Source organism: Eptesicus fuscus, chromosome 3, assembly GCF_027574615.1.
Source record: "Eptesicus fuscus isolate TK198812 chromosome 3, DD_ASM_mEF_20220401, whole genome shotgun sequence".
NCBI classification, from domain to species: Eukaryota; Metazoa; Chordata; class Mammalia; order Chiroptera; family Vespertilionidae; genus Eptesicus; species Eptesicus fuscus.
Window position 1 is genome coordinate 4,055,554 of NC_072475.1, and position 27,279 is coordinate 4,082,832.

Genomic DNA, 27,279 nt, shown 5'->3' on the forward strand with positions numbered 1-27,279 from the left:
CACACAATGCACATTAGCATCTGTAGGAAACCACCTCCTCACCTGTTAACATAGTGAGGGCAATCTTGATCAAGCTTGAACACTTTATAAACATACACATACCACAACCTAGTAAGCTATTATTTTCATTTAACTGATGGGAAATTTAGATTTAGTTAGAGGTGAAGTAATTTTCTCTAGTGGTTGGTAAGATAGGATTCAAAACCAGGCTCAGCTCTTACTCGTAATTCTATATAGCTTTTGTCGAATATGGTTTAGCAAATACTTGATTAATTTTATGAGAGCAGCAACCTTGTATATTTTGAGAATTGTGGGTCTAGTATTAGAATTTTGCTTAGTCCTTAACACAAGGTTGAATGAAGGGTTTCTGGTGTTAATTTATACTGTATCTTAGCTTCCTGAGTTGAATTACTTGTAAAACTTGAAGAGACTTTGGTAGGTCGCATCTAATATCCAGTCAGTATAATGCACAACAAAAAGTAATTTTGTGTTTTCTCTTTGTGATTGAGTACAGTTATGTCACTAAAGAAGAAACATCTGTGTAGTTTCCGATTCCTTGTAGCTGTTCCTCTTCTGTTACTTTGAAATCTACCCTGTTCCCGTGCTCTTGAGTGTTGTTTCTGAAATAGTCTTCAATTACGTCCTTATATTATTGTTAGTGACCCTTCTTACTGATCAGAAATTTAGTCTCTTCTGCTTACTGCAGTTTTTTTTTTTTTAGAATTAATTTTTAGTTTTAACATGCATATACTCAAAGTTGAATACTGCTGACAGGCTGATAATGAAAACGGCAGTCCCCTGTACACCCTCACTACTGCTGGTCCTCTCCCTGCTGGAGCACTGCTTCCTGAACATTCTACCCCCAGGCTCTGCATGGATCAACCACAAGAGGCTTCGGATGTCCTGAGGTCTTGAGAGGACCTTGGCACATCCAGGACACTTGTGGCATTGTGGGCCATGCCCACTAGTTGGCAAGCTCTGCCCTATAGGTAATCACTTTTACATCAAGTCTTAGCTGTTTCTTCTTGCTGTAGTCCTCTATTTCTAAGTCATATGCTTATTGTATCAGGCTGCTTTTGGATGCCAGTATTGAGTCCCTGACTCAAACTGGCTTCAAATAGGAGAATTTGACTCGGATACATAATTTTACTTGTGATTATTTCAGTATGCATCTCTAAGTAAAGTCCATAAATTGGAAGTCCAGGGGCAGGATAGACTCTCGGGCTAATTGATTAGGTGGCATTATCATGTCTTAAGGGCTCCCGGTTTTTCATCTCCCTCTTTAAGTCATTGGTGGTCACACCCTCAGATTATTAAGATGCAGTTTCAGGAGTTATATCTAATGCAACAATGTCCAGAGAGAGAAGAGAACATTTTTCTTATCCTATCCTATATAATAAAGAGCTAATATGCTAATTAGACCGAACAGCAGAATGACCGTCCAGACGACCTTCCGGACAAAGCCGGGGCTGTGAGGGGTTGCGAGGGCTGAGCCCCTTGCATGAATTTCGTGCATCGGGCCTCTAGTAGCTATATAAGAATGTGGAAACTTTGCCTAGAAACTCTTTGGCAGATTTATCTCCTGGGTTCTATGCCTGTTTCTGAAACATTCACTAGAAAGGGAAATGGCATTACATTTAGACCAATTAGACACACTCCTGGAATTGGGCATGGTTTTTCCTTAGCATGTACCTAAGTGGGTAGATGTGCAAATGGGTTCTGAACAAAATTAGCTTTTGTGACAAGGGAAGAAGGGGAGTTGGTAGGTATTCCTGACCTTATGCTTGTATTTGACTTAAAATTTAAGACACTATTGACTTTTTGTTAAGGGAGATGAATATTTACCCTGAATTCATCTGCCTTACACTTTTCTTTTTCCACCTACTCATTAAAGTTATATATATTTTTGTTAAATATATTGTTTAATTATGACTATGGTAGTCTTGTTCATCGGTTGTATACTATGATTACATTTCCTTCCTTGTATGATTTTGTTTTTCCTAGAATTAATAGTTGTCTTGTGTATTTCTGTTTGCTTTCTTTTCTAGCTACTTGTGACTGAGTTTTCGCATGCCTTCCAATAGCCTCTCAATATAGTTTTCTGCACAAATATATCAGAGAATTAGTTGTCCTATTCTCCCCTCTCCTTCCTTCCATCCTTCCCCTCTTAACCTTCTTAGGGGACCCACCATCAAACTTTTTGTTGTTGTTGTTAAACATAATCAGTGTTTAATTATGACTATGGTAGTCTTGTTCCTGCTTTCTAGGCTTAATACAATGCCTTTTACATATCTCCAATAGGTTTGGATCTCCTGTTTCCTTGTTCTCTGGCCTTTATATTTCCTGTTTTTATCTTTCACTAGATGCCTGGTGCACGGATTCGTGCACCGGTAGGGCCCCTCAGCCTGGCCTGTGCCCTCTCACAATCCGACATCCCCCAAGGGATGTAGTAGTGCGTGAAGTGGCAGGCAGCCAGGGAGGAGCCCGAGCCTGGGACGGGTGCTGCACCATTCCTGCTCATCCTGGCCCAGCTGTGCCTGCTGCCGCTGCGGAGGCGGGAAGGCTCACACTGCCACAGCGGCGCTCCCAGCCGTGAGCCTGGCTTCTGGTGCCCATTGGTCAGCTGAGCAGTGCTCCGATTGTGGGAGCACACTGACCACCAGGGGGCAGCTCCTGCGTTGAGCGCCTGCCCCCCTGGTGGTCAGTGCATGTCATAGTGACCGGTCAAACGGCCAACTAGTTGACCGGTTGCTTAGGGTTTTATATATATATAGATTTTCCTGGGGCCCAACTTCCAGTACTTCCTGAGGAAGAATGCATGGTAGTTTAATTTTTTAAAATAAACTTTTTCTTTTTATTGACCAGGAATCAAACCCTCCACCTTTTGGTATATGGACAACGGTCCAACCAACTGAGCCTTACCAGCCAGGGCGAGAGAGTTTAATTTTTGAGACATTGTCTGAAAATACCTTTAATTTCCTTTTCCTCATGATTAAAACTTTTGACTTGAAACACAATTGCAGCTTGAATGTATTTTTTACTGAGAACTCTGAATGTATTGCTTTATGGTGTTCTAGCTTCAGATAGCAGATATATTTTGGATTTCATTAAAAATACCCAAAAGTATGGAATAGTTACAGAACATAATGAACTCTCATGTACTCATTACCCAACTTCAACATTTATCAACTCATGACCACTTTAAAAAAACATCTGTATATCTGTCTACACCTCTTCCCTTTGAGTTTGTTTTTTTTCCCTTTGAGATTTTGCAAGCAAACCCAGATACATAATTTCACTTGTGACTACAAACAGGTGTAACAGCTTCTCTAAGGACTAGTTCCTAAACTATAACCCTAATGCCATTATCATACCTTCAAAAGATTAAGTAATTCTTTAAATATCCAGTAAGAGTTCAAATTGCCTTGATTGCCTCAAAATTTGGTTTTTCAACAGTTTATTAAAATCAGGATCTAAGTAAGGTCCATAAATTGTAATTGATTGGCAGATCTCTTAAGTCTTTTAATCTATTAGTTTCCCCTCTGTATCTTTCCCCCCCCTTGACTTTATTTGTTGAAGAAACTTTGTCATCTGTCTTGTAGTTTCCTACAGCTTGGGTGTTGTTTTTTGTTGGGGGATGGCAGTGTTAGCTGTTAGAATACTGCATGAGTACAGGAGGCACAAATATGTGACTCTCTCTGATGTTGCATAGATTCATTAATTCATTAGTAGGTTTTGGTCCTTTGTATGTGACATCTCCCCCTCTCTCACCATGAAGTTTTAAGGTTCTGTTCTTTATGTCTTGTGTTCTGACATTCTGTAGTGTTCGCTTTGGCATGGGTGTTTTCCTTGTGTTGGACCCATCCTTTTACTTAGGAGATGCATATCATTTAAATCTGGGAAATTTTCTTGTATGATTTTCTTGATTATTTCTTCTCTTTGGTTTTCTCAAGTGACATGTGATTTTGTTATCTTCTAATTTTTTAAAAAAATTTTTTTACCCTTCTTGAGAGAGATTTTTCAACTTTTATCTTCCATCTGGTTATTTCAGTTTTTACTTCATGAATACATATATTTGTTTACTTCAACCAACACATTCATACTGTAGTTAAACACCTCTTTAAAAACTTTTCCTTCACGGCATTGTCTCAGTTTCCTCTGGGTTCCTGTTTTTCTGCTTGTTTTGATTTGTCGTTGATGTTGGCAGCTTTCCTCAGAGATTTGGCCCTTCCTGGGCTAGTGGCTTGTATTTGAGGAAGGCACAATAAAACCGACGAGAGACTTGCGAGGGTGAGCCTTGTTCATTGAAGGCTTAGTACAGTGATGGAGTGACCCAGGCATATGAATATCCCTAGGGATTTTACTCCAGGGCTTTTGGTGTCTCCTGATGGAAACTGTAAATCCACACCTGGGAAGGGGAGTGCATATCCTGTGCTTGCAGTTTTGCACACGGAACGGGGAGGGGGCCTGGAGTCCACAGCTCTGCATAGGCTGCTTTGTCTTGTGCCTCAAACCCACTCCCTGCTGTGCTCGGTATCTGCAAGTGTAGAGCTTCTGTTCATTTGCCCCAGAGACTATACCTCTGGGCTCTTTGAGGACCAGGTGGTCGCCAACCTGGAAGCTTGGTCTGCAATTTGGGGTCTACTACCTTTATTTTATTTACTTATTTATTGAAATGAACTCATACAAGTTACATTTAATACAAATAACTTACTCTTTAAACCATTTGAGAGAAAGTTGTTGACATGATGTCTCTTTTGAATATTGTAGTTCATAATCCCTACAAATGGGCGTAACAGCAATATAACCATCATTACAGTTCAGTTCTTCAGCTGTCTTTTATGATGTGGCTATTTTTATAGAATACAAGCCAGTTATTTTATAGAATCACCCTCAATGTGAATTTGTTTGATTTTTCTTCATATTAGATGTAGGTTGGGCATCTTTTCAGGAATATCACAAAAGTGATGTTATATTTTTCTCCTTGCATTTGTTAGGTGGTGTATTATTGATTTTCTATTTCTGCTGTAGTCAGTTACCACATTTATTAATTTACAGTTCAGAAGTCCAAAATGGATCTCAACTGGGCTCAAATCAAGGTGTCGGCAGGTTGCATTCCTTTTGGAGGGTCTACAGGAGAATGTATTTCTTTGCCTTTTCCAGTTTCTAGAGGCTGTGCCTGCATTCTGCGCTTATGGCTTGCTTTCTTCATTTTCAAAGCCTGCAACTTTGGGCCTAGTCCATCCCATGCTGCCATCTCTCTCTCCCACTTCTTTCCCTGTCCTTTCATTTGACTCTTGAGATTACATTGACGTTACCAAAATAATTAGGGATAACCTCTCAATTTTAAAGTTATCTGATTAGCAAATTTAATTTTTTCTTAAAAAACCTTAATTCTCCTTTGCCATGTAAAGTAGCACATTCACAGGTTCTAAGGATTAGAATGTGGAAATCTTTGGGGGCTGTTGTGTCTACTCCAGGTGGTATATGATTTCAGTTTGTCTCATTACTGATAGTATTTACTTTGGTCATTTGATTATAGTGGTGCCTTCAGGCTTTTCTAGTTTAGTAGTCCCACCTTACCCCGCACAATTAATAAATACTTTGTGTACAGGTACTTTGAGACTATGAAATATCCTATTATTAATCATACTTTAAAAATATATTTATATTGATTTTAGAGAGGAAGGGAGAGGGAGTGAGAGAGAGAAACATCAATGATGAGAGAGAATCATTGATTGGCTGCCTCCTGCATGCCGCCTACTGGGGATCAAGCCCCCAACCAGGAATTGAACTGTGACCACCTGGTTCATGGGTTGACACTCAACCACCGAGCAGTACCGGCCAGGCCAGGCACTGATTTAGATGCTAGAGACATTTGGGGAACAAAGCAGATAAATGTGCTCCTAATGGAACCAATATATAGAAATCTTAAATTTTAACCTTTGTGGGTGGGTTTTTTGGGGAAGTCTTCTATAAATCTTAGTTACTGTTTCAGATGTCATCTCCTGTGGTCTTTTTTAACCCACCTGGAAGGAGGCAGGGATGGGGTAGAATGGATCGCTTCTGTGTTCTCATTAGTTCCTTTTTGTGTTCACATTGTGCACAAACTTATTCTACATGGCATTTTTAAAATTAGTGTTTGTATTTGGCACCTTTGCTAGATTGAGCTGCCATGGGCAGGGTCCCCCCCTTTTTTTGTATCCAGGATGCCTTGCTCACAGTATATACTATTCTCAATAAGCGTTTGACCCATTAATAAAGACTTACGGTTACTATTTACTAATAGCAGGTAGTTTTCTTCATTACTCATTACTGCTTCTACGTGAAGATACAGATCATTTTCAAAAACTTTATATTCTTAGCAGGGCATATTCTCAAAGAAATCATCTATAGGCAATTTAAAAAAAATACTTTTAAAAATTTATTTCAGAGAGGAAGGAAGAGGGAGATTGAAACATCAATGATGAGAGAGAATCATTGATTAGCTGCCTCCTTCATGCTCCCTACTGGGGATCGAGCCTGCAACCTGGCCATGTGCCCTTGACTGGAATCGAACTTGGGACCCTTTAGTCCACTGAGCCAAACCGGCTAGGGCTATAGGCAAATTTTTACTGAAGTTTAATACATAAACTATTTTATTCGGGGTGTGTATAGGTCTGTAGTTGGAGATGAAGTCTTGACTCTTCTCTCTTCTGGTAGGAGTTGAGTTGTTTTAAAGAAGTATGCTGATACAATATAAGATGTCAGAATTTATAAGCCTTTTCTCAAGGTCAAGAAGATACATTATTTCAGAAGATGTAGAATATTTACTTTTAAACATTTTGCAAACAGGTACATTACAATCTTTCCTCCATGTTTGTTTGCATACAGAATGCTGAGGTTATCTATTTAACAAACCCTGGCAAGACTCAGTAGTTTAAAACAATGACATTTCTTTGCTCACTTGCCTCCATTCCACATGGCATCTGCTGGGACTGGAAAGTCTGAGATGGCTTATTCCCTCACATGTATGGTTAGGGCAGTGGTCGGCAAACTGCGGATGTGGCTCGCGAGCCGTGGTTTGCCGCTCTGTTTGCCAACCACTGGGTTAGGGAATCCGGGGTATTGACCTCCACCTGCCTAGCGTGAGCTTTTTCACCTGCCTAGTGGGTTTCTTCACAGGATGGTCATGGGGAGTTGGACTTCGTATATGATGACGGATTCTGTAGGTGCCAACAGCAGAAGCTTCTGGGCCGCCTGAAGGTTTCTGCCTGGAACCAGCACAGTGCCAGCTCAGCCGGTTCTTTTGGCTAAACACAAGGCGCAGGCCAGCCCAGATTCAGGCCGAGGGGCTGGACAAGGTGTTGGCACTGGCAAGAGTGGTGTTTGGGGCCACCAAGGAACACTACCCCACATGAACCATACATTCCTCTGAAGGGAAAATGGTGACATTTTTATTATGTTTGTTTTTTTATTATCTAATCTTACTGGCTTATTACTTTTATAATGCTGTGATGTAACTGTATGTATGCTTCACTTTCTGTTACAGCTACATTCTTTATATTACTACATTTATATAGTAATATCTGTCAAATTCACTTAAACTGTGGATTGGTAATATTGGGAGGATTCATAAGTACAGAGTTGGGGGTGGGGAAAAAATATAATGCATCATACCTAAAAACTTTGAATATGTACTTTGTGAAGTGACATAAACCTTCTCGGTCTCATGTTAAATCCATAAAATATCTCAGCATATTAACAAAACTGGAAAAAAAAATCTCAAGTATTTCTCTAGTAATGCCCCGATTTCCTTTGTACAGGAGAAACAAGACATGGACAGTTTTAGATACTCTGTAATTGCAGCTCAAGATGTTCTGTTTTGCCTCCTAGCACATCTCTCCTGTGTTAATGCCCTGGACTTGACAGTGTTTCATTTCATTTAAATAGTTCTCATCTTGATTCTATCTTGTGGTCATCCCGTTACTAGGCTTGAGTGTGAAATGAAATTTGTCAAAGCATTATGGGCCATGGACAATGTACATTAGAGCCCTCTGGAAAGCTTAATAAGAAGTGCAGAGTTTGGGTCTAATCCTAGACTTAGCATATCCAAAAGTCTTGGAAAAGGTCTGAGTGATGTGAAATTTGAGGCCATTTATAGGTTCTATACATGCATTTTCCTTGGGGATGCTGTCACTCTGCAAGGGGGCAAAAACTGTTCTGTGGCATGGAAGAATGAAAACACACACACACACACACACACACACACACACACACACACATTACAATGGTTTGTGGCCCTCCATAAGTCAGTCCTAGTTGACAAAATATTATTCCTTAATATTTAATTTCTCCTGTTAAGGAAAAAAATAATTTAAATTGCTTTTTCCCTGGGGATAGGAATAATGAAATAAAGGTTGAGAAACATTGTCCTGTAAGGTCATTGTGACATAGCACGTGCCCCACAGGACCCATGCCACTTCCTCCGTCTTGGGAAACCTTAGTATATAGTTTGGATAATGTTTTAATACTAAGATTTTACCTACAATCAATGGACTTTTCTTTAAAAAAATCTAGAAGGTAAAAATAATTTTACTCTGCGGCGTTTTGCATCCAAGCAGATTGATCTTATACTTATGAACAAAGCACTGTCAGAATGGACTCTGTCCTGGGATTTGGAAACATTTTGACTTTGTGCAATAGTCCCACCCTCTCTGCAGAGGGTATGTTCCAACTCCCCAGCGAATGCCTGAAATGAAAGTAGTACCAAGCCCGGTACACACCTCTGGTAAAGTTCAACTTAAAAACTAGGCACAGTCAGATGAACAGCAATAACTAATCCTACCTAATAATAGACAAGTATGCAAATTGACCATACCTCGACACACCCACAAGCCACGCCCCAAACCACGCCCACCATCCAATCAGGAGCAAGTATGCAAATTATCCAAACAAGATGGCTACAGCCACAGAGAGCAAGGTTTCCTAGGTAACAGAGGAAGCCAAGCTTTCCGCCTGCCCTTGCCAGGCCTAAGCCTCCACTCAAGCTACACAGTTTCAATTATAGAAGGTAAACAAATTCAAACAGAAAGGCAGCAGCCACGGACCTGGAGAGACCAGGCCAGGGTTGCCCGCGGCAACAAAGAAAGCAAAGCTTTCCGCATACCCTGGCCGGGCCCAGGCCTCCGCTTAAGGCTACAAAGTTTCAATTATAGAAGGTGAATTAACTCAAACAGAAATGGCTGGGCGGTGGAGCATGTAGGAGGCTTTGCTCTGCTCCAGGCTACAAAGTTTCAATTGTAGAAGGTAAATAAATTCCAGATACCAGGGCCTCTGCTTGGGTTGCCAGGGGGCATGGCTGGCCTGCAAACCACCACAGGCCCCTCACTCAGGCCTCTCCATGCCCCAAGGGAACCCCACCCTTATCAGGGACACCCTTCAGGGCAAACCAGCTGGCCCCCACCCCTGTACCAGGCCTCTATCCTATCTAATAAAAGAGTAATATGCAGATTGATCATCACTGCAACACAATATTGCCTCCCCCATGTAATGGCCAGCAGGGGAGGGCAGTTGGGAGGCACCTGGCCTGCAAGGGAGGGCAGTTGAGAAGGACCAGGACTACAAGGGAGGACAGTTGGAGGTGATCAACCCTGCAGGAGAGGGCAGTTAGGGGTGACCAGGCTGGCAGAGGAGGGAAGTTGGGGGCAAACAGGCTGGCAGCAGAGTGGTTAGGGGGTGATCAGGCTGGCAGGCAGAAGCGGTTAGGGGCAATCAGGAAGGCAGGCAGGCAAGCAGTTGGGAGCCAGCAGTCCTGGATTGTGAGAGGGATGTCCGACTGCCCGTTTAGGCCCGATCCCAGGTGGCCTAAACAGGCAGTCGGACATCCCTCGAGGGGTCCCAGATTGTAGAGGGTACAGGCTGGGCTGAGGGACAACGCCCCTCCGTGCACAAATTTCGTGCACCGGACCTCTAGTAATAAAATAGGTTAATTATAACAATATACTGTAATAAAAGTTAGGTGAATGTGGTCTCTCCCTCCAAATCCCTGATGGTACTGTACGATGATATAGTGTGAAATATTATCACACTACTCAGACCGGTGTGTACTTTAAAATGTGTGAATTGTTTGTTTCTGGAATTTTTCATTTAATATTTTGGACTGTGTTGACCATGGTAAACTGAAACCTGAAAAGTGAAGCCACAGATGAGGCTGGACCATTGTATTAGCAAAACCTCGTCACACTCTCTAGCTTGTTTGCACACTTTTACCAGGACCCCTTATATGCCACCGGAAGGAGCCGCTCCTGTCTCCGCGGAGCAAGGCTCCTCCCCATCCTCTCCTACTCCTGCAGGTCTGGGGCAGGGTGAGGTGGGGGACTGGAAGATGGGGTTCCAGGCATCCCTGTTCTCTGGGAAGAAGTATAGGAGGATATGTTGGCTTCCTTCTTTGCTTTGGGATAGATACAAATGAAAAAAGCTTTTTTTTGGGATGGGCAGTGGTGGGAGAAATAGTTTTCAATCTATTAGTACCTTCTATAAAAAAAACTCCCAAATTTTGATTTCATTATTTGTAGGTCCTTCAAGGTTGTATTATATTCTTTGTACTTATTTTCTGTGTAATTTGTCCAGGCTCAGGGGAGTTAAAGGCATAGTACAGCTGGGAAATGAAAGGTTTCTATAAATCTGCATTTACCTGAAAACAACATTGCTTGCCAACTGACAGATGCTGGGGTAGATTATTTGTTGAATCAATGAATGAAATTAATCCAAGGGTTATTCTTTTTTAAAGTAGTTCTCTTTTCTACGATTTTAGAATCTATTCTGTAGCATAATGTTGACAGAAACGTGTACTGGGAGGTTCTTGTTTATAAACTTGAGCGTCCAAAATGTTATTATCATCACATTAGAAATGTCCTCAGCTGATGCAGTTGTGAGAGGGAATTAGTTCTATTTGTCATGGGTAGGGTTTTAGGGTACACAGCTAACTAAGCTGCTATGACTGAGAGCCAGCAATTCCATGGTTCCAAGAACATTATCTCAAATGTAGATGGCCAGATTGTGGGGTGTGTGTTGTGACTACCTCAGTTGGTCACTCAGAGACACATTTTTAAATCTAGTTTCATCATACCCTAGAGCAGTGGTCGGCAAACTGCAGCTTGGGAGCCATATGCGGCTCGCGAGCTGCGGTTTGCCGCTCTGTTGACTAATGAATTTGCTGACCACTGGGATAGGGGCTTAATCACAAGGAACAACAACAGCCTGTAATTATTGGAATAGAGAGTCTAGGTCAGTGGTCGGCAAGCTCATTAGTCAACAGAGCCGCAGTTTGCCGACCACTGCCCTAGAGTATGGTCTTCGTCTCTGTTCCTGCCCTGTCTCACAGGAAGGTGAAGAGACAGAGCAGTGTTCACTCCATGTCTTAAGCTCTCAAAGTGGCATGCCACATGCTTCCCCCCACATTCTGTTCATGAGAACGTAGTCACGTGGCCATCCCCAGCCGCAAGAAAGGCTGGGAATTGTAACTTAGATGGGCAGTATGTGCTTGACTACAATTACTGTGGAAGAAGAGCTGTCTCAGCTACAAATAGTATAGATGCAGCTTTTTAATTTTCTTAGTACACTTTTAAAAAATATATTTATTGATTTCAGAGAGGAAGGGAGAATGAGAGAGATAAAAACATCAACGAGAGAGAATCATTGATCGGCTGCCTCCTGCACCCCCCCCACCCCACTGGGGATTGAGCTCGCAACCCAGGCATGTGCCCCTTGGCTAGAATCGAACCCGGGACCCTTCAGTCCACAGGCTGATGCTCTATCCACTGAGCCAGACCAGCGAGGGAAGGTTTTTACTTAACATTTTTGTTTAGCAAAAATTAATGTAATTAATATAAGGAGATGGTAAAGTATTTGGTGAGTGATGGGTTAAAATGCCAAGTAGAGTATATCAAAAGACAAGTTTTGAAATTAATTAGATTACTGATTATTTGTCTCCTCACAAAGTACAAGCCAGGGAAGTCATTTAATCGTTGCCGAATTTTGTGTTCGTAGAAACACTGAAGTACGCGTTTGGGCCGTTCCCTTCCCGAGAAGCAGCCCGTAGAGCACTGGGTAAGCCAGCCCCGTAAGGAGCAGCTCCTTCTTGAATACCATCGGGCCTCTGGGGCCCTGCATTCTTACCCTCCGTTCCTCAGTTTGAACATGTCTCAAAATCGCCGTGGGCCCTCGTTCAAAATATAGGATCAGACCCTACCCTCTGGAGGTTCTGATGGTTTTGATTCTGCATCTGAATTTTTAACAAGCCCTTGAGGGTGATTCCCATGAAGCTGTCAGTGGTATGGGAACCACTGCTGTAGGTAGTCTACACATCATTTGTCTCACATGCAAAGGTGCAAAATTATACCTTTTTGGCTTCCTAGGATTCAGAGAGCGTACAAGGAATTGTATTTCAGATGGTTTCATGAATTAAAAAGTACTCTGGAAATGTAGGTGGTATTATAAGTCAAGTTTGTGCCAGGTTTTGCACAACAGTCCTACAACGCGAGCATCGTCATCCCCATTTATTAACTGTAAAGTTAGAAATCTACCCTTCATCTTCCGTAATGGAACGGAGATTCAGAAAAAGTTACCTGTCCAGCATAGCTACCAATAATGGAACATGCCAAATGATTTACTTACATTTGTTTTTACGTAGTGTTTTTAAGATACCATGTATCAACTTGATGACTTCAGTGAATACATGTTCAGTGTCATCTAAGTGGGAAACTGCCCTTTGGCCAGGGCAAGCTGAATACTACATAGTCTCTTCCATAAGTAAGTTACAACCTAGTCGAGAAGATCTAAAAACAAATTATGACAGCATTCATAACATTTTCCTTTTAAAGAATGAATCCTACAGTCATCACAAGGCGGGTTCTGAATATGATGTACGAGTTCAGAAGAAGGGGGAGGTCAGGTGAGGTGAAGAGTGCAGGAGAAGTAACTTCTCTTTTTCTTTTAACCCCAGAGGGACCGACCTCTGTCAGGTGCTAGTGCAGTTGTAGGACCTTGCAGGCAAGTGAGATGATAGAGAAGCTTTTGAAGGTTAAGGTGTGCCCTATTTCCTGCAGTAGAGGGAAGAACTAAACGTGATGATGCAAATTATGTGCCAGGCACTTACTTCCAACAGCTCTGCGAATTGAGAGAGGCAGTGTCCTTTAGTGGAAGACGCATGTTTGTGTGTGTTCTTTTAATCCTCACCGAGGATAGGTTTTTACTGATTTTAGAAAGAGAAGAAGGGAGGGAGGGAGAAACATCGATTGGTTGTCTCCCCTACATGCACTACCAGGTTAGAACTTGCAACCTAGGTATGTGCCCTGATTTCTACTTTACAGTTATTAAATGGGGATAACAGCTCTCAACGTTTTAGGACTGTTGTGCAAATAGCACAAAACCTGGCACAGACTTGACTTATAGCAACACCTAACATTTTCAGAGTACTTTTTAGTTCATGAAACAATTTGAAATACAATTCCTTCTACACTCTCTGAATCCTGGTAATTGAACCGCAGCCTTTTGGTGTATGGGACGATGCTCCACCCCAGTGGTCACCAACCTTTTGGACCTCACGGACCACCGGTTGGCGACCGCTGCTCCAACCAACTGAGCCACCCAGCCAGGGCAGGAGGATGGGAATTTTAAAACTACAAGCAGTTGGTAATGTTGGAGCCAATCTGGGCTCTGCATAGATGTTCAAATAAGTGGGCTTATTTGAAAACTTCAGAGGACATATCAGACTCTTCCTCCCTTTCAGCACGTTTGCCTTGGTTTTGACCAGGGCTGTTGATCCACCATGTTACATATGACGGTCAGAGACCTGCAGGTTCACCGTCAAGCTTCAGGATACAGGAAGTGGTAATGCAAATGTACATCATTTGGTCGTAGGGAAACTCTACAGCAAGCATGTCAAACTCAAAGGCTAACACAGGCCAAATAAACAAGGTTTAAGTTTATGTGGGCCGCAAAAAAACAAAAGCTTCAATTTTCTTAGAAACGTAGGTTTATTTCCATAGAGACATGCTGAATACAAAGGGCTGAAATAAATGAGTCATCGTTAACATAAAATAACAACATTTAAATAAAAATTAATATTTTTTCTTGAACATTAACTTACCAGACTCTGAGTAATTGCCCAAATTAATAAGTGTAACGCAAATAAACCTATTTTTCTTGTTCTCCGAAAGCGAAATATTGCCTGTTGAGCACACCACACAAGTCAGTCCAGGACTAATAATGTGGCCATCGGCTGCTAAAACGTTCGCTGCTAGTATTAGTGGAGAGAAATGGTGAGCCTGCACGCAAGGTGTGTAAGGGAAATGAATGCAACACGAAATCAATCATTAGCGAACATTGTAGTTCGTTATTAATGATTCTGTGTAACAGTATATTGTAAAAATTAAGTCACAAAATTTCTATTAAAACTTTTCTTACATACCGTTATATTGGCTGGGCGCAAAAATATTAGTTGTGGGCCGCAAACGGCCCTTGTGCCGTGAGTTTGACATGCTTGCTTTACAAAAGGGAATAGAAGGGTTGATATAATTGACAAATAATATACCAGTGTTAGTGAAAAGTAAGACAGTTTGTGCCCTCATGTCATTGACGTCTAGGTTTGGCATTTTAATATTGGTTGGTTGTGGTAGAATAATCTTGAGCTTCATACTTTTCTTGAACTTTCATATGTTGGATAGCTCAGTATTAGATTTCATCGAGCATGAGAGTGGAGGGGATTTTCAACTATATGTCTTAGAATGGTTGTCTTTTTAAAGTTTGAAGGAACTCACCAAAAAGCAGGAAGACTCCTTATCATTCTCAATGAGAAGCTGACGTAAATTAAGCATGCCTTTCACACGAGTGTCCGAGGGCTAGGGACGCGCTCCCTCAGGAGTCTCTAGGAGACAATCTGTTGTTGCCTCTTCTGGTTCCTTGTGCTGCCGACATTCCTTGACTTATGGCCATGTCACTCTCCTCTCTCTCTCCATAGCCATATTGCCTTTCTCTGTGTCAAATCTCCCCCTGCCTCTCTCGTAAGGGCACTTGGGAATGTATGTGGGGCCCACCTGGATAATCTCCGCATCTCGACTTCATCATAATCACATCTGCAAAGTGGGATGTGACAGTGCAAACCTTTTCCCAGATACAATGACACCTGTAGGCTCCAGAGATTAGTATGTGGATTTTGGTGTGTGTGTGTGTGAAAAAGAGAGAGAGAGAAAGAGAGAGAGTTTTTAATTTACACTCTTGTAAATTATTTGAAAGAGAATGATTTGCTTTTGAAATATTAACTTTCAGCTATATTTTCAATTACGGTAAGACTCCGTAATATATTTTGTAAATTTTCAGTGTTAGCTTTGATGATCCAAATTTGGGATCCAATATGGGAGGCATCTCCCCTAATTTTGCCACCTTACATGCCATTTATAATGATAATTTGTGATCTACTTGTCTCTAAATAATGGAGGTTATTGTTTTTTTAGGACTAGCTCAAGCTGACGGTGGAAATTTTTATCAAGCATTTATTAAAAACTAGTGGCCCGGTGCATGTGCAGTGGTGGGATTCCTCGGCTTGGCCTGCGGGGATCAGGACAAAACCAGCAGTCTGATATCCCCTGAGGGGTCCCGGAGTGCGAGAGGGCACTCTGCAAAGTTGCTGTCGCTTGGCAGTTCCTGCGTTGAGCGCCTTCCCCCTGGTGGTCAGTGCGCATCATAGTTACCGGCCGGTTGGCCTGTTGGCCACTTGAGGGTCGCTTAGGCTTTTATATATGTAGATGAGTAATTTAGGAAAGTAATACAAATTATTGAAATTTATTTTAGCAATCTAGGAATATTTTTATGTTTTTATTGATTTCAGAGAGAGGAAGGGAGCGGAAGAGAGCGATAGAAACATAGATGAGAGAGAAAAACCGATCAGCTGCCTCTGGCACACCCCCTACCAGAGATTGAGCCCACAACCGGAATCGAACCCGGGACCCTTCATTCCGCAGGCTGACACTATATCCACTGAGCCAAACTAGCTAGGGCCCAATGGAGAGTTTTTGAAGTCATGAGCCAGTCATTAACAGAAATGTATGTGTGTGTATTAATTTTAATACCTGGTTCTTTCTTGAACCTGACTTTTTTTGGTCACCTTTTAAAAAACAGACTCTTAATTTATTTTTCTAAACATCATAAAATACATTTTTAAGTTCTTTTCAAATTATTTTAAGTTCCTGGGTATGAAATTTGTTGTTTTTCTGCTAAATTTCTCTTGTGATGGGAGGTTTCTTTGTGTGTTTGTAATTATTGTGTATGAGCTCTTAACAGGAATTTCTGAAGGTATTCTATATATTTTTAAATTTAATTTAAAAAAATACAAGCTAAAGTTTATTTAGAAAGTTTATTTAGAGGTAGAAAAAAATGAGCCAGCTGGACTGCGTGGGCTCAGAAAACAAGTTACAGAGGCAAAAGACAGGCCTTTGGATCTTGTGGGGGCAGTGGAGAGGGGAGAAAAGGGTGAGGGGAGAGAGAAATAGAGAGAGCTGAGGCACCACTATTCTATATTTTGAAGGAAGTACATATTAGTTTTCAAATAGTGACACTTGCCACGTTCTGCTCCGTTTTCCAAATGTCATTACCATAAACACAATAGGCATACCTGCTCCCACTTTGTGCAATTGTTTCCATGGTTTTTACTCCTACATATGTTATACATTATAAACTATAGCTTACAATTTTATTATTTTTGCTTTAAGCACATTTTAAACTCCAGCTTCCAATTAATTTTTGTTTTAAACAGTCAACAATATTTAAGTTATGAGAAAAATACTAATTTGTGACAATTTACCTACTTATTTACCATTCTGGTACTCTTCATTCCTTTGTATAGAAATGTGTTTCCATCAGTATCATTTCCTCTCAGTCTGAAGAACATTCTTTAGCATTTTTTTAGTGCAGGTTTGCTGGCAAAGAATTATCTCAGATTAAAAAAAAATCTTGCAAATGACTTCATTTTACTTTTGTGTTTGAAGATTATTTTCACTGGCTATGGAATTCCAGATCGATTGTTTTCTGGCTTTCATTGTTTCTGATGAGATGTCAGTGATAATTGCTGTTTTGTTTTCTATATACACTGAGTGGCCAGATTATTATGATCTCTGAACCCATAATAATCTGGCCACTCAGTGTGTGGCCACACACACACACATACACACACACACACACACATATACATATATACACACACATATATATATGTGTATATATATATGTATACACACACACACACACACATAAATTCGTGCATGAATTTGTGCATGGGTGTGGTCCGGCCAGCCTCGCCAGGGGGAGGGGACATGGGCAGTTGGCCTGCCTGCCTGCTGGTCGAATTCCTGGTCAAGGGGACAATTTTCATATTAGCCTTTTATTATATAGGATACACACTGAGTGGCCAGATTATCATGCGTTCAGAGATCATAATAATCTGGCCACTCAGTGTTTATAGTCAACTTTCCCTATCTGTGGGATTCACATTTTTTGATTCAACCAACGCGGATTGAAAACAGTATTTTTGATCTGAGGTTGGGAATTCATGAATGCAGAGGGCTGACTGTAGGTATTGTTCTATGCCATTTTATATGACGGAAGTAAGCATCTGAACTTTGGTATCCACAGGGTCCTTGAAGCAATCCCCTGTTGATACTGAGGGAGAGTTGTAGTATCTTTTCTCTCTCTCTAGCTACTTTCAAGATTTTCCTTTCATCTTTGGTTTTAAGCTGTTTCCCTATGATATGCCTGGGTGTGGTTATAATTTGAGAGGTTTTTAGCCACGATTTCTTTAAATATTTATTTTCCTCTTTCTCACTGTCTTCTGATTTCTTTTACGTGTGTTAGAACATTTGATATTGTTCTGCTATTCTTTCAGAGTCTCTTCATTTTCCTTCAGTCTTATTTGTCTCCTTTAGATTGGATAATTTCTATTGACCTGTTTTTACGTTTTCTTATTTTTTTCTACCATCTTTAATATATGCTCTTAAATCCATCCGGTAAATTTTCATTTAGATATTATGTTTTTTACTTTCAGAATTTCTTTTGAGCTTTTTTTTATAATTTGTTTTTCTGCTGAGACACTTTGCTCATACATTAAAGAGCTTATGTTCCTTAAATATTTTGAACATAGTTTCTTCTTATTCTTTGTATCAAATAGCTGCTTTAAAGTCTTTGCTAAATCAAACATCTGATCTATCCTGGGGTTGGTGGTCTGTTGACGCCTTGACTGTGGATCACATTTTCTGTATTTTTTTTTTTTTTTTGCTTGGTTACAGTTTTAGGATTTGAATGCCATGTTTTCTTCTTTTTGAGAGTGTTAATGTTTGTTCTAGAAGACTGATTGATTACCTTGAATTTATATAGGTTTGGGTTTTTTGCTTTATTTTGCGAGATTTATGGAAAAGTCAAAGTGACTCCTAGCCACTTTAATGTGGTGGGACATGGCTTCCACAATGGGTCTCTGGATTTTGTCTGAGTTTGGCTTTAAACATTATTAGTATTGGTCTGGAGTAGACTGTACTCCAGGGTGTGGTCCTTAGTCTTGAAGGAGGGAAAGGAATGTGAAGGTATGTATTTGTCAGGATTCTCCAGAGAAACAGATGCAATAGGACAGTGGTCGGCAAACTCATTAGTCAACAGAGCCAAGTATCAACAGTACAATGATTGAAATTTCTTTTGAGAGCCAAATTTTTTAAACTTAAACTTTTCTTAAATTTTTACTTTTAAAGATATATTTTATTGATTTTTTTACAGAGAGGAAGGGAGAGGGATAGAGAGTTAGAAACATCGATGAGAGAGAAACATCGATCAGCTGCTTCCTGCACACCTCCTACTGGGGATGTGCCCGCAACCAAGGTACATGTCCTTGACTGGAATCGAACCTGGGACCTTTCAGTCCACAGGCCAACGTTCTATCCACTGAGCCAAACCAGTTAGGGCTAAACTTACACTTCTTCTAACGCCACTTCTTCAAAATAGACTCGCCCAGGCCATGGTATTTTGTGGAAGAGCCACACTCAAGGGGCCAAAGAGCCGCATGTGGCTCGCGAGCCGTGGTTTGCCGACCACTGCAATAGGAGATACATGATGTATTATAGAGTTGGCTCACATGATTATGGAGGACGAGAAGTCCCAAGATCTTCACTTGGCAAGTTGAAAACTCAGGAAAGCCGATGGTGTAAATTCTAGTCTGAAAGCTGTCGGACTTAAGATTCAGGAAGAGCTGATGTTTGGTTTGAGTTCAAAGGCAGGAAAAAAGATCTATATTTCAACTTAACACAGAGTGGAGGAGTTGTGGAAGTTAGAAGAAGTCCCAGCCGTTTTGTTCTATTCAGATCCTCAACTGACTTGGTGAGGCCCACCCACATTGGGGAGGGCAATCAGTCTACCATTCAAATGTTAATCTCACAGAAACACCTTCACAGACAACCCAGAATAATACTTGTTGGCCAAGTGTCTGAGCACCCAAGGCCCAGTCAAGTTGACACATTAAATTAACTTTTAGCCCTAGCTGGTTTTGCTCAGTGGATAGAATGTCAGCCTGTGGACTAAATTAGGGTCCTGGGTTTGATTCTGGTCAAGGGCACTTGCCCTGGTTGGGGGCTCAATTCCCAATAGAAACATCTCATCATTGATGTTTCTATCTCTCTTTCCCTCTCCCTTCCTCTTTGAAATCAATAAAATGCTTTAAAAAAATAAATTAACCTTCATATGCTGTTAATGCGATTTTTCCGCTGTGACTGGACAGGAACACCAAATTCCCCCAGGCCTGCTCATTCTCTGTCACTTCTGTTCTGCTCTGAACCTCATAGAAGTCACTTTGCTAAGCTTTGGGTAGTCTCACCCTGTCCATGTGCATTTTGGTCCTTTTGGGTCCCCTATGCAGAGTTCTGGTGACCCCTTTCTGCACAGCTCCTCTCTGTTGCCCCGTCTCCCAAAGATTCCAGCTCTTTGGAACTCTAATCTTTACCTTCACATTTTAGCAGGACTACCATGCTTTGCTTGGACTTCAGTTCCCTCCACCATGTTGGGGAATTATCCCCAGGACAAAAATACAGTTTCAGTGCAGGAGATGATTTTCTTCTAAAATTCTAGCTACCTCCCTGATTGTGTTAAACTAGAGGCCCGGTGCATGAAAATTCATGCATGGAGGGGGGGGCGTCCCTCAGCCCGGCCTGCCCCCCCTCACAGTCCAGGAGCCCTCAGGGGCTGGAGGCGACCCAGTGATCAGGGGAAGGCAATGCCCCATCACACCTCTGCTGCTGCCACTGCCGGCAGCGCAAGCCTTGGCCAGCCCTGGTTACCTGAGCCTTGGGCAGGCCCTGGGCAGCTGGGGGGCTGAGAGGACTGGGGGACTCCGGAGGCAGGCATGCCCCAGCGGGGCTGAGGGGACTGGGTGCCGCCATTTTGTGGCTGTGGGCGCTACCATCTTTTAGGGTGTGACAGTCAATTAGCATATTCCCTCCTTATTGGCTGTGGGCGCCATCATCTTTGTGATGGCGTGAGGGTCAATTAACATACTCCCTCCTTATTGGCTGTGGGCGCCATCACCCTTGTGATGGTGTGAGGGTCAATTAGCATATTCCCTCCTTATTGGCTGTGGGCACCATCATCTTTGAGATGGCGTGAGGGTCATTTAGCACATTCCCTTATTATTGCTGTGGGCGCCACCATCTTTGCGATGGCGTGAGGGTCAATTAGCATATTCCATCTTTATTAGATAGGATGGAGTGGACAGATTTTAAAACAGTATTGTAGTGACGTAATTCTTTGGGCGAAGGTCAGGACAGAGGGGTGGTGGGCTCAGAGTAAAAAGTAATTGAACCCCACTTCCCGCTTAGTGTTGGAGTCATGGCCAGGAAGATGCTATGGGTCCCAGTCTTTGCAGGAACATGCAATGATGGGATGTGGTGGAGGGAGGAGGGGGAGGGACGGGTTGCCTGCCTGCCATACATGAAACAACTCCATTGGATGCCTTCTTTTTTATTCATTCTCTACCTGTTTTCCTATAATATTGTACTTATTTTTGGTTTTAGTCCAGTCTTCTTTAAGTACAGGGAACAAGTCAATTCATTTTATTTTTGTGAGATTTGGCTTAATTATTTGGAGACATTTATTCACTGTTCCTTTAGTCTTTATTGTCTTGGTCGATGATCCTTGGTACTTCCAGATCCTCACCCATCTATCCATCTATTACTTTCTCAGAAGTTTTGAATTCTCTCACCACCTCTCTTTATGTAGGTCTAGGAATTAAAAGAATTGGGAACTGAAGAAACCTTACAGATAGAAAGACTATAACTGCAGGCCTCACTTGTCAAGTTGTTGGAAAGGTCATTTCTGATACTCCCCCTTCCTCAAATCTAAATTTGTTCCCCTTGTTATATTCTCTTTTAGCAGGCTTTTTCTCATGACCATTAGCAAAGTTTGCAGTCATAATATTGGGATTTTTGTCTGTTTCTCAAGTTGGACTATGAGTTCCCTGGTAGCAGGCACAGTGACAGTAAATCTTACGCTTATGACTTTAGTACTTAGCAAATATTTGTTGAAATGAACGATGAATTCAAAACTCTACATCATGTCATGACAACATCTGATTTTCAGGATATTGTGTATGTGCTGTTACTTAATACTCTTTTCAGTTTCAGTAGGCGTAAATGGTGGCACTTCTTGAAGTGTATCCAGAAATATGTGTGGTTGTCTCTCTTTCAACTTTGTCCCCACTTCTACACCACCACCTTCTTAGCTCATTGCCCTAACTAGAGACACTGCTACTAACGGTTTGCAGTTACCTTTCTGGACATTTTTCTCACTTATAAGTAAGTATACATATGTTCTTGTTATACATATATCTCTGCACATATTTCTGTGTAGCAATGGAGTTTGAGTGCTCAATTACAGTAGCAGTTGGTTTGATAATCAGATTTTTTCAGTGCTTACTTTACTTTCAGATTAGTCATAAGTAAGGCACATGCATGATTTCTCAGTTTCCACATCTGCTAAAGGATTGATGTGAATGAAATGAAATTGAAGATTTCTTAGCTCTAAATTCAATATTATATAATTCAACTCTATTAGACATGAACAGTGGGGTGTTCTGCTTAACATGAAAAAGTAGGAAGATTAAAATCAAAATTGACTTTGGATAGCAAAAGGAAATTTGGGGGTAAGTTGTTAAAATGCTCATTCCCCCCCTTCCCCCCTCCAAAAGTGACTAGAGAATATAAGCTTTTCAAATTAGTAGTGAGATCTGTCTTTTGTGGACATCGGCACTAGGAAATTTGCTCTTGATTGATTCAGTAAAGCTAGCTGATGATACCCTAAAGCGAATTTCAACGCAACTCCCTGAATTTTCTCATCACACTGTTTGTTTGTGTGTTTACTTATCTTTATTTTTAAAAAGTATACAAAGTGGCCCTGGCCGGTTTAGCTCAGTGGATAGAGTGTTGGCCTGCGGACTGAAGGGTCCCAGGTTCAAATCTGGTCAAGGGCCCATACCTGGGTTGCAGGCTCGATCCCCAGTAGGGGGCGTGCAGGAGACAGACGATCAGTCTTTCATAATTGATGTTTCTATCTCTCTCCCCTTCTCCCTTCCTCTCTGAAATCAATAAAAATACAGAAAAAATAAATAAAAATAAGTGTTTAAAAAAAGTGTACAAAGTGGATTTGGAAACATGGCTCAATCTGTCTATCTATTCTAATCTATCTATCTTGTTGTCAGTCCTCACTGTGGATATTTTCCCATTGATTTTTAGAAAGAGTGGGAGGTAGTGGGAGATACACATGGTTTGGTTGCCTCCCAAATGGCCTGACCTGGGCCAGGAATCGAGCCTGCAACTGAGGTATGTGCCCTTGACGTAAATCGAACCCGGGGCCCTTCAGTCCGCAGGCTGACACTGTGTCCACTGAGCCAAACCGGCTAAGGCCGCAGTGTACATTTATTAACACAGTGAATGCCCTAGAGTTTTTTTTTTTATGCAAACCAAAACTTACATAGGTAAATCTTTGTTAGTGATTTATTTAAAAACAACCTTTTGTGGAAAATAGTTTCCTGAACTATTTTAACCCCTTTTCTGCTTTTCCCAAAGAGGAACAAGCAAAAGAATAGAAATGCAACTTTTACCCAGTCATGGTATGTTTGTAGGCTCTCTTGCCATAAAATGTTATTGAATCCTTAGGTTTCTTGTAAATTAGCTTCTTTTGTCTAGTGACTCTCTTATTTTATCATTTCAACTCGTATGCCACAAGAATTTTTCAAACATGCAATATTTAATCAGGGGCATACTGACGACTTCTTTCTTAGATTGTCAAATAAAAAAATGAAAACAGCCAACATAACAAGAGCCATTCAATATAAATGAATCAAAATTATACCTATTTTTTTTTGCCATGGCCGGCATGGTTCAGTGTTTGGAGTATTAGCCTGCACACCAAAGGGGCTCAGGTTTGAGTCCCAGTCAAGGGCCCGTTTCTGGCATGCGGGTTCGCTCCCCACCCCTGGTCAGGTTGAATAGGGGAGGCAACCAATTGATGTGTCTCTCTAACATCGATATTTCTCTCTCTCTCTCTTCCTCCCTTCCACTCTGAAAAAAAGCAATGGAAAATATATCCTCAGGTGAGGATTAACCAAAAATAATTTTTTATACCAATATTTATTGTCAGATTGGCAAAAATATAGTTTTCAGCGTGCTGCAGAATTTTAATAATTCATTTGTGTGCCCTGAGATGAAAAAGGTTGAAAATTGCTGATTTTAATCATTGTGTAGTTTAAATAATCATATTTCTAATCCTTTAAAAAATACCACTATTTAGTTATTTTGTTCTTTTTTCTTCTTCTTCAGCTAAGACAGAAGAGATGACTCATTGTACATGTTACAGTGTTATAAGTGAGAACAGAACCAATCCAGAATGTCACAGGTCCAGGGCACAGATCCAGAGGGACTGTTTTGTAAGAGCAGGGTGGTCTCCCAGAAGGCGGTGCGCGTGTATGTTCTAGGCCCCAGGAGGAGTTCTCCTCAGCAGACGTGCAGTCTGACCCTCTGGACCAGTGCCCCTGGCCTCTGGCCTCCCTCTTTCCTGCTCGGGTGGCTTCATGGGTGCACAGGCCTGCCGTGCGCTGGACCCCTGCCTCCTCTTCCTCCTTTTGTGCTTCAGCCTGCGCAGTCGCTTCTTCCCCACTTGGCTCTCACGGCGCAGAGGTTTCTAAGAAGATGGCACCAAGTCCGAGAACTCACTGTTCAGTTTTTTAAAAAGCTTTTATTATGGAAAGCTTCAGATGTACACAAAAGTAGAGAGAATAATACAATGAGCCTCCATGTCCCTATCCTGCTTTGGCAGTCATCAATATTTTGCCCACTTGCTTTTCTAACATTTTTGATATAAGTAATACCAAATGTAAAAGTACTCTTTTTAGAAAGTGGGTTGGTATTTAACAAAAAATTCCCAGCTCAATCTATGCTCAAGTTTTATCATGGCTATTTGTATAGTTGATAATTATTTATAATGTTTTTAGCTCATATAATGATTATTCTCTGTAGCAAATGTACTAGATTTTGTGCCTTTTGCATTGAAATGAGTTATACTAGTAGAGCTAAACCATGGCAAATTCATTTTTTTCCATCATTAGATTGCAGGTATGACTTAACTGTGCTTAACATTAATATCTCATCTTAAGTATTTAAAATTTTTAATTAATTTGTTTCAACAAAGCAACCAAAAGCCATGTTTTAGGAGATGAGTTGGTTTGATGATGATGGTTTTCTCTCTCTGCTGAGAATTGCCTATAGTTGAGGAAGCTGGCTGTCCTGGAGGGTGAGATGAACAAGGCTTTTCCCACTTTCTGGGACTACATGCTGACGTGTATATAGTCCGTTACCTACAGTTCAAGGCAGAGTGGGGTTAGGGTCTCAATAAAGGCATATAAATGCTGTGGCAGGGCTGAGGAGCAAGTGTCTGTAGCGGATGCTGGTGGGAGAACTGGGGGAGAAAGCGTTGGTGTTGGCTTCCAGAATGGTGTTGACAGGCAGAGATGGGTAGTGGTATTTGGGGAACGGGGTTTGTCTTTTGGGCTGTAGTGTAGATTTGGGGAAAATGTGTAGCAGGAGGTAAGGTGGTGGTAATGACTGTGTAATATTACAAGTGAATGTATGAGCACTTACTGTGCAGTGATTTAAATGCTGTACGAGTGCTATGCCATTGATAATACAGTTTTATGCAATTATCCTCTCTGTGTAGATGAGACACTCAGTCACTTAGGAGTTTTAGAACTTTGCTTGAAGCCACCCAGTAAGTTGCGGAGCCAGGAGGTTAAACGAGGCCAGGCTGATGAGTCTGATGGTTTAGGACCTTGAATAGCAACTGGGTTAAGCAACATTAAATGCTTTTTTTGGGATAGTGACCTAGCAATATATTAAGTGATTTTAAAAATATATATATTTTATTGACTTTTTACAGAGAGGAAGAGAGAGGGATAGAGAGTTAGAAACATCGATGAGAGAGAAACATCGATCAGCTGCCTCTTGCACACCCCCTACTGGGGATGTGCCCGCAACCAAGATACATGCCCTTGACCAGAATCGAACCTGGGACCTTTCAGTCCGCAGGCCGACGCTCTATCCACTGAGCCAAACCGGTTTTGGCTATTAAGTGATTTTTAAACACAAAGGTCTTTAATAGTTTATCATGAGATTTACCCTATAATGGAGTTTTAAAATTGGCTGTACTTAGAGGTTGTCCTCATGGTTGTGGCCTTTAGCTAGATTCCATGATGACTTTTATGTTAACACTAGAGGCCCGGTGCACAAAAAATCATGCACCGAAGGGGTGTCCCCTCAGCCCGGCCTGTGCCCTCTCAAAGTCTGGGACTCCTCAGGGGATGTCCACCTAACAGCTTAGGCCTGCTCCCTGGGGGATCGGGCCTAAGCTGGCAGTCAGACATCCCTCTGGCAGCCCGGGAGCCCTCAGGGGATGTCCGACTGACAGCTTAGGCCCACTCCCCAGAGGATTGCACCTAAGCTGGCAGTCAGAAATCCCTCTCACAATCCGGGACTGCTGACTCCTAACCACTCGCCTGCCTGCCTGCCTCATTGCCCCTAACCCCTCTGCCTGCCTGCCTCATTGCCCCTAACCACTTACCTGCCTGCCTCATTGTCCCTAACCACTCTGCCTGCCTGCCTCATCGCCCCTAACTGCTCGCCTGCCTGCCTCATCGCCCCTGACCACCTCTGCTTCGGCCCCCGCTGCTGTGGCTTTGTCCAGAATGATGTCCGGAAGGTCGTTTGGCTGTCTGGTCTAATTAGCATATTACCCTTGTATTATTGTAGATAGAAGACCATTGCACGAAAAATCGTGCAGGGGACTCAGCCCTTGCAGCCCCGGCCACCCCAGCCAGCCCTCGCAGCCCCGGCTTCGTCATGAAGGTTGTCTGGAAGGTTGTTGGGCTGTTCGGTCTCATTAGCATATTAGCTATTATATAGGATGGAGGCTGAATTTGTTGGATCATTTTTCTCCTGCTTACTTATAAAAGTTGTGATGCACTGAAGAGTAAAAAGAAGAAAATTAAAAATCACTGAGACTTTTATTAGCCTAAGACAGTTGGCAAATTGTGGCTCGCGAGCCACATGCGGCTCTTTGGCCCCTTGAGTGTGGCTCTTCCACAAAATACCACGGCCTGGGTGAGTCTATTTTGAAGAAGTAGTGTTAGAAGAAGTTTAAGTTTAAAAATCTTGGCTCTCAAAAGAAATTTCAATCGTTGTACTGTTGATATTTGGCTCTGTTGACTCATGAGTTTGCCGACCACTGGCCTAAGACATTCATCATTAACCATATATTTTCTTCCATGGTTTTTCTGTGCTATTATTTTACTTTCCTGGAACTGTGCTTTGGGGAAGATTTTGAGCTCTTCCTGGTATATGACTTTTCCCTTCATGTAATACAATTACCATAAGAAGAAGTAAATGATTACAGAATATTTTGTCATATGAATGTACCTATGCCATCTTTTCTTTTTGTCTTGAACATTTTTATTTTTTCTGTTTTTGAAATCATTTTAATGATACACTTTTGTATGTGAATTTTATATTTTCTATCATGAAATGGCTTTTTAATTTTTAAAATGTTTTTAATGACTTGAGAGAGAGGCGGGGGGAGAATGGGGAGGGGAGAAACATTAATTGGCTGCCTCCTGCACACATGCTACGAGTCTGAAACCCCAGGCATGTACCCTGATCAGGTGATTGCACT

General features: G+C 41.6%; 1 protein-coding gene across 5 annotated transcripts in view; it reads left to right on the forward strand.

The window, feature by feature from the left end:
- Nucleotides 1-27,279, forward strand: part of DYRK1A (dual specificity tyrosine phosphorylation regulated kinase 1A) — a 132,244-nt gene that overhangs the window by 17,841 nt on the left and 87,124 nt on the right. Inside the window, exon 2 of one of the 5 annotated variants that reach the window (XM_054713545.1) lies at nt 12,031-12,090. The exons of the other annotated variants lie outside the window; for them this stretch is intronic. The gene's annotated coding sequence lies outside the window, so the exon portion shown is untranslated. The remainder of the gene's footprint in view (nt 1-12,030; nt 12,091-27,279) is intronic. 5 annotated transcript variants of the gene reach the window in all.